Raw genomic sequence first — 11,031 nt, 5'->3', positions numbered from 1 at the left:
GACTTCACAGGGGCTGCAGGAAGCAGAGACATTTCGCTCAGGAGCGGACAGCGCTGACATTTCCAGAGGGATGGCAGAGCCGGGATGGGGAGCTCGGGGAGGGGGGGATCGGAGGGAGCCGCTCCGGAGCGCGGCGAGCAGCAGCGCAGCGATGCTGCTGAATCATCCGTGCGCTCCCCTCGCTCCTTCGGACGAGCTCTGGTGCCACCAAGTGCCAGCTCCCCGGCCAGGAACCAGCCCTGCCTGCCTGCCCCACGCTCCCTGCGATCCTTCCCAGGGAATGCATGCTCAAATAACCCGAAACTGCACTGGAAAGGCTTGAAGTGGGCATTTACACCGTGGGCCTTGAATCTGATTGCAAATTAGCTGTTAATAAGTGATTTAGCCACGTTCTCAGCTTAAATGTGGTGACTGAAATGTCAGAAACAACAATTCAGGAGGTGACCCAGCAGATGTAGGTCCTGCAGCAGAGTTTAGACCAAAAGAAGTGACAGATGCTTCATTTCTGAGCATGTCCTTCTCCCCAGCTAGAGCCTGGGCAGATTACTCAGCAAAATGTGCAGGGGTGGCCTGAGAGCCAAACTCGGGTGCTGGGTTGGCCTTTGTACCCAGGGAAAGGGCTGGGAAAAGATTATTTTGGAAAAGATTATTTATTTTGAAAAAGATTATTTATTTGCCAGGGAAAGAGCTGGGAAAAGATTTTTTTTGTTGGCCTCTGAAATCCAAATTGAAACCGAAAAGGAGGGAAGGTACAGCCTTAAACTGTGGCAGCTTTAAAGCTCTGATGGGTGAGACAAAGGCACATCCTGGGGATGCACTGATCTTATGTAATGTCAGATGTAAGAGTGCCAGCACTGACGTAAACTGGGAGCTGGGACATTTTTAGGTATTCACTCCTGAGTCTCAAGTGGACTGGCTCTGCCAGCACTCTCTGTGCTGCTTGGCTTTTGTTCTCAGGCACTCAAGGTGATTCAGGCTTGTCCTGCATTCCTTCTGCTGTGCTCTGGGAAGGGAATAATGCCTGGGCTTCAGAGCTCAGATAATGTAGAAATAGAAACTCCTGCTGTTCTTTTCCCATCAGCAGAGTTTGCTGAACTGCACCATCTCCAGCAGCTGGGGGTTTTTTTCAGCCCTTGATTCCTTTAGAACAAAACGTGGAATATTTTATTCTGGCTAAGGATGGTGTACTACTACAGCAGTGCTGTTAATAAGACTGGAATGCTTATATATGGAATTAAACCTATGTTAGCAGACAGCTCTGAGTATTTGCAGCACATCCCTGCTGGAATGGGGATTTCAGTGGAGAATTTTCCCCCACAGTGGATTTCCTAATCACTATTTTCACTGACATTTCCCAAATCAGTGAAGATGGGAAGCAGCCACAGGACAGATAAGGCTCTCTGAATTTTCCTTTTCTGCTGTAGAAGAAAGGACACAGTCCCTCAGTCTTGGCAAAGTGGATCACGAACTTCCCCAGGAGCTCAGTCTGCTCCTGCAGTGCTGAACAAAACCTTTCCATGTTCACAGGGCTGGAGATCATCAAACACCAGCTCCACTCTGCTCTGCTCTGCCTCCCTGCCCTGAACCCATCCATTGATGTGCCTGAGCTGGAGTTCACTGGGAGCTGAATCACAGCCCTGCACTGTCAGAGCTGGGCTGCAGCTGATGGATTTGTGCTTGTGAGAAGCACTCAGGAGCAGGAGAGGTGTCAGAGCAGGCAGAGAGTGGGGCTGACTCACAGCAGGTCAGCTCCTGCACTCTCCTTGGCTCTCCAGTGCACACTTCGGATCAGTAATTAGGGACTGATGGAAGAAATGTGCTTATTTTCTTTTAGCATGACAGGATCCATCCTTCTTGTGCAGTTTTTTTCCCTATTTCTTAAGTAGTGAGTCTCTAATTCACATCTGAGCCCTGAGTGCATATTCTGGGCTGAAAGCTCTCATCTCTCCTCTCCTCTCCTCTCACCTCACAGGCATTTTGAAGAGTGTGCCTGGATCTGGAATCTCACAGAGGTTAATCCTCCACCCTGAGAGCTGCTGCTGGGTCAGGCACTTCTGTCTTACACTGCTCAGACTTGGATTAGGAAAGCAATAATAAAGCCCAGCCTTCCTGCCTTTCTCTGCAGCTTTGGTGAAATGAGGCTGCTGTGTTGGAGATAACTCTGGTTGGGGCTGAATGACAGGGGCAGGGTATTGACAAGCTGCTCCTCGTCCACATCTACACTAAACTCAATAATTCAAATCCCAACAAATAGGAAGACACAGAGAAGCTTTTCCTCACTCACTACAGCCAGTTACAAGTTGCCAGCAAGTAATTCTATTTTCCTTTGCTTGCTGGGTTGGTTCCCTGCTCCAGGCAGTGGGGACAGCTCTGAACGCCTGGCAACAGCGAGCTGACGTCAGCCCAGCACTCCCGAGCCTCTGGACAGAGCTTTGTCACGAATTCTCCTTGGCCAGAGCCACATCCTGCAGGCACAGGCTGGGATTGTAAAATCAGGGTGCCCCCCATGAAGGAAATGGTTGGCATCTGACTCCAAGGCTTTGGAATGCTGGACTTTATTAAAACTTTATTTAAACGATATTGTTAAATTTATTATATTTATTAAAGCTTTATTAAAACTATATTATATTACATCATAGTATACTATATCTATACTACAAAGAATCCTAAAGAATACTCACTGCTAACTACTGAGAAACTGCAGACATTAGGACTCAGCTTGGACCCGATAGGCTAATTAACACAAACAATTCCACCAGAATCCAGTCAAACAATTCCTTCAGCTAAAGAATCTTCCAACGCATCCCACATGAGTACAAACACAGGCGCAGCAAACGAGATAAGAATTGTTCGGATCGTTCTTTTCTCCGCTTCTCTCAGTTTCTCCCTGTTCAGAGGGCATGTGCACACCGCAGGCTGGGTCTCGTTCCCTGGGAGCAGAGGGGTGCGAGCAGGGCTGGCTCTGCCGGGCTGGGAGCAGCAAGAGCTGCTTCCCTGCAGGAGAAGGTCGCTGCTTGTCGCACGATGCCACCTCCCGTGCGCGGCAGAGCGGCACAGCCGCTGCTCTCAGCGCTCTGTGCGAGCCCGGGGCTCCCAGTCGCTCCCAGTCCCGCAGGACCTATGGAGTGATGACCGCTCACCCGGCTGGCAGTGCCCCTGCCAGTGCCCCCTGCGCTCCCGCAGTGACTCAGAACAGGTGATTTTACTGAAAAACCAATGAATATTCGTGCGTGACACCCTCAAACCGAAAGCGGGGCTGGGATCGGAGGGGAGCCCCTGCCGAGGGGATTTGTCACAGGGCTGGGAGGTCTGGGGGTTAAAACCCCAGTGCTTTGTCACTCCTAAAACTTCAGCCGGGCACGGAAGGTTTGGAGAGTGAGGCTGTCGGGGCTGTACTCGATGTCCTCAGCTCCGGAGGATGGTGACAGAGCATGACGCTGCAGATCGCTTGTCCCCGCACGGAGGAGGGGATGGTGTCCCGGGGCTGCAGGGGCTGCATTTCCACGCAGGAGAACATTAACCCTCTGCTCCTTCTTGCTGTTTGCTGCACAAACCTGCGGGGCGAGCAGATTCTCAGAAATCCCTGCAGGACCCCAAGCGCCGCTGCAAACTGCTTTTCCCGGGCATTCCCGGAGCTTTTCCAGTGCCTCTGGCGGTGCTGCTGGCAGGGAACGGTGAACTGTGGAAAAAGAAACAAACTCCACAACTTTTGGGATAGTTGTAAAGCCGGTATGTTTATTATTACAGCGCTGGACGCATGTGGGGATCCCCCACCCCTTAAAAGGACACGAGTACCTCTGGGAACTCCAGATCCTTTTTTATCTTCCTCACTAATCCATATGCATGGATTTCACAACAGGCTCGTACATATTCATTCACTGATTTCGCGTTACCCTTGCAGCTAGTTACCCTTGCAGCTAGTTTTTTATCAGAAAGTACGGAAAGAACTCCTGGGTCACTCTGCCTGCCTCCCGCAGCCTCTCTGTCTGTCTCCCCTTATCTCTGTCCTTCGGCCGAAGCACTTTCTTCCAGCATAGGTTTTTTGCGAGAACAGGCAGTCAGACTAAACAGCTATGTTCACAAGCCACAGATTTAATTCAAATATGTACTTTTTACCTAAATCGGAATGGATTTCTACTCTGGATAATTTCCACTCTGTCTCACCAGTAGGGAGGAGGAATTAGGAATCAGGGAGTAGAGGAGAACAGGATAGAGTCAGGGGATGGTTTGGGTTGAGAGGGATTTAAATCCCATCCAGTGCCACCCTGCCATGGGCAGGGGCTGTCCCGGTGAGCGGAGCATCCTCTGCCGGCCCGGGCTCCTCCGGCTGCCCCTGCCCGAGCTCCTGGTGGCACCTGGCGTTGGACACCGGCAGCAGCGAGTCCTGAAATAAAGCGATCTGGGTCTCTTTGTACAGAGGACATCCAGCCCCACCCGCGGGCTGGAGGCTCAGACCTCGGAAAGCAGCTGTAGGATAAGGGGGAATGGCCCTTATCAGATTTAGATGAGATTTTAGGGAAGGAATTCCTCCCTGTGGGGGTGGGGAGGGGCTGGGATGGAATTCCATGGGAAGCCATGGCTGCCCCTGGATCCCTGAAGTGCCCAAGGCCAGGCTGGACAGGGTTTGGAGCACCCTGGGGCAGAGGGAGGCATCCCTGCCCATGGCAGGGTGGCACTGGATGGGATTTAAATCCCTCTCAACCCAAACCATTCCCTGACTCTATTCTATTCTCCTCTATTCCCTGATTCCTAATTATGTTCTCCTCCCTACATCATTTGATTTTGGTATTTAGTGAGTCCTTTCTCAAATGCTGATCATTAATTCTCACTCTCAGGGCTTTGGGATCTCCACTGCCCTCAGCTCTGCTCTCCCTGGCCCCACAGCTGAGATTTCCCTGCCTGCTGCAGCTGAAAAAGCTCTGCAAGCAGGGAGCACCAGCATCACCCAGTGTCACCCAGTGTCACCCAGTAACACCCAGTATCACCCAGAACTGCCCAGTATCACCCAGTAACACCCAGCATCACCCAGTACTGCCCAGTACCACCCAATATCACCCGGTATCACCCAATATCACCCAGTATCGCCCAGTATCACCCAATATCATCACCCAGAATCACCCAATATCATCATCCAGTATCCCCCAGCATCACTGGGTATCACTCATTATCATCAGCCAATATAATCCAATATCACCCAATAACACCCAGTATCACCCAGCACCCAGTATCACCCAGTATCACCCAAGCTTGCATTTCTGAAATGGAGGAGTTCCCAGGACAATCCAACCTGAATGTGCCTGTACAATCAATTTCCTTTAAATTGCAAAGCCTTTTCCAAGAACTGATTTATAGAGGACACTGAAAGCTCTCAAATCTCTTATCAGCAGCACTGCAAGCAGCAGTACCCTGGAAAAGAGATTATTGTGTTGCTTTTGTTTCTCTGTTGTGGTTCTCTGTATTGGGAATATGTCTCTTTCCTCTTTCTCAATGGGACAAAAGGGAAATAAAGTTAAATGAAAAAGAAAAAAAAATAGAAAGATAAAACTCATAAAAAGAGCCAGCACTGGATGAATGGGGAAATTCTTAAGGCTCTGAATGTATCATTGATGTGCTCATTTACTCCTATGCAAATGCAGCTGAGTCATAAAAGCAGACAGACTTTACTTTTTTAATTCTAAAATGTGCTTCTGCTTTTTTTCAGAGCATTTCTTGTAAAGATCTCTAAGCTGCTTATGCAAATAAATCAAACCCTGCAAGCAAATAGAGAATTTGTGTTTAAAGAGGATGCAAAGAAGATGCTGCTGTTAAGTTGTAAATTAATACTTCTGAAGAATTGCACAGAACCACTCTTTATTTGCAGCAAAATCAAGCCCATCTGAGGTTTGTAGCTCCATCCTAAGTGGAGACCAGTCTGAGCCACATCTGGTTTTTTTGTGGGTTTTTTTGGGTCCTTTATTGTCTGTGATGAGATCTAGAAATTGGTTGAGCTCATCAGGTCTAAGATCTGGATTTTATTTTTCTTTTTATTAGCACTGATTTGTTACCTAAGAAATAATTAAATGTGACAGCAGAGATAAGGAAGCACCAAATCCTGGGAGAGCACTCAGGTCCTTCCCTGCTTCTCTCTGTCCTGCAGAGTCTAAAATTCCCATCCCAAACCAAAAGTTGGTGACTTTTTGTGAGAAGCAACCCATAAACCAAGGCTGAACAATCATTTTTTGGTACAAAATGCATCTGAATTCCTTAGGAAAAACATTTTACTCCTGCATGGGGCTTGAGAGGGACTTTGGGGTGCGTGGCAGGGGTGGCACTGGAGGATCCTTCCAACTCAAACCATTCCATGATCCCAAACACATTTCCAGTTTAAATATGGGATTTTGGCTCTCTGCTCTCCTGACTGCCAAAATCAGAGGCTTCATTTTATAGCAACACTTTTCACATAAACCTCCCAGGAGCACATGAGAAAAAAAAAAATAAAAGATTACTGCTTTTAAAAAAGGGACTCATTGATTGCCATCTGCTGAGGACACATCCCAAGAATTATTGGGAGCTCATTTCCAGCCTCAGAAATGTTGATTAAATCTGACCACACCACCCCCCTGCTGAGGACACTTTCGGGAACAAGGCATTAAAGATGTAAGAGCTGCATTAAATATAAAATAATCAATATCCAGGGCCCAGCTGTGATGGATGGACACCACAGAGGGCTCCTCCTAACAGGCACTTTGGAATTAGCCAGGGGTTATTAATGAAAATCATGCCAGAACTTCCTCCTTTTAATCTTCCCCGTGATCTGGGAAGGGAGAGAAGGAGGGAGGGAGGAGCAGAATTACTGGCACAGAAAGGAAAATGTGAATTCAGAGTCTGGAATTCTCGTGGCTCCCCTGGTTTAGGGCAGTTCTGTAGCCCTGGCTCTGGCTGAGGGTTCAGAGGTGCAGGAATAAAGGGGGAACTGGAAAAACTCCACCTGAATCCACACTGATGTAAATAAGCAGAGTTTCTGCCTAAGATGCCAAAAATCTCACTGAATTTTCATGTTTTTAGCCCCCCAAAAAAAATCACCCCTGATCATCTCAGCTGCTCAAGTGTTGGCAAAACACCTTTTTGCTCTTAGTGCTAAACACAAACCCATTGTGCAGTAATTAGGAATTCCCTCATCTTGTCCTTCATCCTTCAGCCTTTATTCCCAGTGAAATTCCTCCCACAGGTGGGTGAGAAATGCCACAAGAGCAGAGTTTATTCTTCCATCAGGAAACTAACTGAGCTCTGTCCTCTGGCTCTGATTACAAACCCAGTTTAATTTCCAAGGGAAATGGGAACAGTAGAACAGAAGAAGCCCCACAGAACCTCAGCACTGAAATTCAGTATTTTATCAGCAATACCTTCCTACAAAACATTTATTTCCCCAGGAATTACCGAGGCAGAGAGCACAGGGGGCCTGGGCACATTCTCAGTGTCATAAACCTCATCTTGCCCTGGGGACACTTCTGCTGCTGTTCCAAATCCAGCAGAATTCCCTGCTTCCTTTGCTTCTGCACAGCTCCAAACCATCCATGGAGCTGCTCTGTGGAATTACCTGCACAGAAAAAAATATTAGCTAATGGGTGAATGTGGGATTTTTAATATGGTTGGAAACAAGGGGCCAAACCCAAGCCTGTGACCTTTTAGTTCTCTAGAAATCTTGAGCTGGAGGAAAGAAAACAGGAAAGGGAAAGGAGAAGTGAAGATGTGACAGAGATTTTTGTCTCCAAACAGTTTGTAATAAAAGCTGGGAGTACTAGAAGTCTGTATCTGCTCAGATTGTTCAATTTAATTTTGTTTGGCCTTTTATTTGTGATTGGATAATTGGGCAAACATAACAATGGGACACGCGACAGGCTGGGTCTCTGCGTGTGCTGCCATCGCTGCTGCGATCCCCGACGTCTGGGAAGGATGATGAGCAGAGCTCCATGATATCAGAATAACTAATTGCTTTAATACTATATTATGCTATAACTATAGCACGGAATATGGCACTAACAAGAACTATCACTCACCAACTCACAAACCCGTGACTCCTGCCCGCGAGTCCCGACACGCACACGTGGATCCAACTGCTCAGTGAATCCAAACACCACCACCAAATCCAACCAAGCAATCACCGAGGGTAAACAATCTCTAGAACACATTCCACGTGGGCACAAACACAGGAGCAGCAAATGAGATAAGAATTGTTTGGATCATTCTTTTCTCTGCTTCTCTCACAGCTTCTCTCGGAAGAATCCTGAGAAAGCTGAATCTCTCTGTTCAGAGGGCATGTGAATACCACACTCCACCACCTGAGGGATCGTTTCCCACCATGTTTCCCTTCAGGAATATTGGATTTAGGACTTCACACCTTCCTCCTGTGCTTGCTGGTGGTCTCTCCTGAAGGAAATTCAGGCGTTTCTCTCGCTGGCACTGGCAGCACAGGCTGTGCTCTGAAGTGCTGCACAGGTGCCGGGCCACCTTCAAACACTGCCCAGTTCTGCTGTTAAAGCAAAAGCTGATTTTTGTGATTGATGCTTTGATCTGCACGGCCAGAGCTGCCTGAACAAAGGGAAATCACCATCTGGGAAAGTGCTGGCTGAACGGGAGGTTCTTCTGCCTCGCCTTAGAAAGCAGCAGATGGAGGAGGGGCAGGGAAGCCAAGCTTTGAAATTTTAATAAACTCAGCCATAAAATAGAAAGTGATGAAAATGGAAACGGGAAATGACAGCTCCTCTGACTGCAGGTACATCAAGGCAGAAACCTCCCAGCTGCCCGGGGGCTGCTGCAGTCCCATTCCTGTTTCATGGAGAGGAGCCAGCTTGCAGGAGTCAGGTGGCTCTGAAAAGATTTGCACGGAATCACGAAACGGCAAAGATGACATTTCAGGGAATATTCCTCCAGAGAAAGAGCCATCAACCTCTCTGACAAACCATTGCCCAGCTCAGCTCTGTGTTACCCAATTTAACAGGGGCAAAATTCTCCTGAATCAACAGCTCTGCCCCACTAGGGCTGAGGGAATGCAGGGAATTCTGTGGCATTGTGGCAGAATTTCATACCAGGTCCTGCTGATAAAGGGAATTAAAACTCTCTGCACCTCTCCAAGGAGTCTGTGCCTGTCTGTTGTTGGAATGCAGATCCCAAAGTCACCAGAACTGGGAGGTTTTGGACATTGCTGAACCCAGCTGAGTGAGCTGTGGTGGAGTCACCACCCCTGGAGGTGTCCAAAGGCAGAGTGGGATCTGGAGATTTGGGGATGTGCTGAGCTGGGCACGGTGGGACTGGCTGGGGTTGGGTTTGGTGGATTTTTCCCAACCTTGGAGGCCTTTCCCAACCTCAGTGATTCTGTGCCAGGCTCTCTGCAGCTCCTGGGTGTGAGCTGGGAGTGCTGGGGAGGTGCAAAGCCAGGTCATTACTGACTCTGACACTCACTAACAAACCCCAACCTGAGCGACTGCTGGGGAACTCACTGCTCCTGGATTCCTTTCAGCAGGAATCTGAGGCACTTTTGGACTCCTACAAGGCACCTTTCAGCATCATTAAGCACCTAAACACCTTTACAGATCTGTCCCCAGGAAATCTCCTGTCCAAACCCTGCAGTGTCTGGCAGTTTTACACAAAAGCAACAACTTTTTCAGGAGCACAAACCCTATTTCCAGCTGAGGAGCAGGCAGAGAACAGTGCAACCCACAGCAGCTCGTGCATTGCTGCAAGGTTTCTGTCTCCTGCAAACCCAGTTCAGAGTGTTTCACCTTCCTGCAGGGATGGAAAGAAATCATTCCTTTACTGGATGAAACAACAATTTTTCTCCCCCCTGTCCAGCTGCAGATGGGAACAAGTTTGTCACACCTTGGCTCCATCAGAGCTGGGTTGTGGTGCCTGTAAATTCAGTTTAATTAATGAACTTGCCCTTTCTCACAGCTTGGCTGGAGCCAAGGGAGTTGATGGTGGTTTTGCTGAAAAAATGTTTAGAAATACACCTGACACCTCAACAGAACACAAAATGAACTGCCAAGAGGGTAATGCAAACCAAGGGACAAAATAACATTATCAGACAATTGGGTAACAAAATGTGCAGTGGAATATTCAGATAGAAGGTATCTGGGCAACGGGATTGTCAGATGATATCTTAAACATTGTTCCACGATAAAACGTGTTCAGGCAGATGGGTAAACCCACTGCTTTCCTCCTTTTTGTGGGGTATTTGCATATTTAATTATCCACCCTATTCTGCTGCCTTTTCTGTATGGTTTCTGCTGGGGATTGAAAATCAAGAGTTCAGTTCTTATCAGACCTGATTGTTCATCTTCCAGAGGGACTGACTTATCACATTAATGAACACGTGGCTTTTGTTGCATGAGGTTTTTGTTGGCTTCATTATTTGATTTTTTCTCCAGTTTCCATGTCTTTCTCTTGCTAAAATATAAACTGGTTCATTCAAGGACCCTCTTTGCTGTCTGTACACGCACAAAACCTGTCTTAAGAGGATCCAGACTAATCCAGGAGAGTTCTTAAGCATTATCCCAGAAAAAAACCAGTTTTTTCTTTCTTTTCCCATCATTTTAGCCATAGTAACACTTTAACTGCTGTAGTTTTGATTTGGACACAGGAGGGCACCAGAATTCCATTTCTTAAACTTCAGTTGTGCCACAAAAAATAAAAAAGATGAGACGATTTCAGAAAAATCTGTAAGAACAGGGCATTTTTAATGACTTTAACTTCACATTTAAAAACTTAGAGACATTTAGAAATGTAGAGAAAATTCTCCTTTTGCAGCCTGATCGTTTGCAAATGTGTTGCTCTTTCAGCTATAAAGGACCCAGGAGGAACACGACTTTTTTAGAGCACTAAAAATGTGGGTGAACCTCAGTCACCCAAATTCTCCCCAGCTCTGATCTGTCCCTCAGAATCGAGGGTTTGATGTGGCTGAGAGTTAATTTCTGCTGCAGCCTCAATTAGAATTTAATTATTGATCCTGTTCCTGCTCGGGGCAGAGAAGAACAGGCTCCCCACCAATGGCCTTGT

The sequence above is a fragment of the Pyrgilauda ruficollis genome, unplaced genomic scaffold, assembly GCF_017590135.1.
Source record: "Pyrgilauda ruficollis isolate IOZ18807 unplaced genomic scaffold, ASM1759013v1 scaffold125, whole genome shotgun sequence".
Lineage (NCBI taxonomy): Eukaryota > Metazoa > Chordata > Aves > Passeriformes > Passeridae > Pyrgilauda > Pyrgilauda ruficollis.
Note: the sequence above shows the minus strand (reverse complement) of the source record.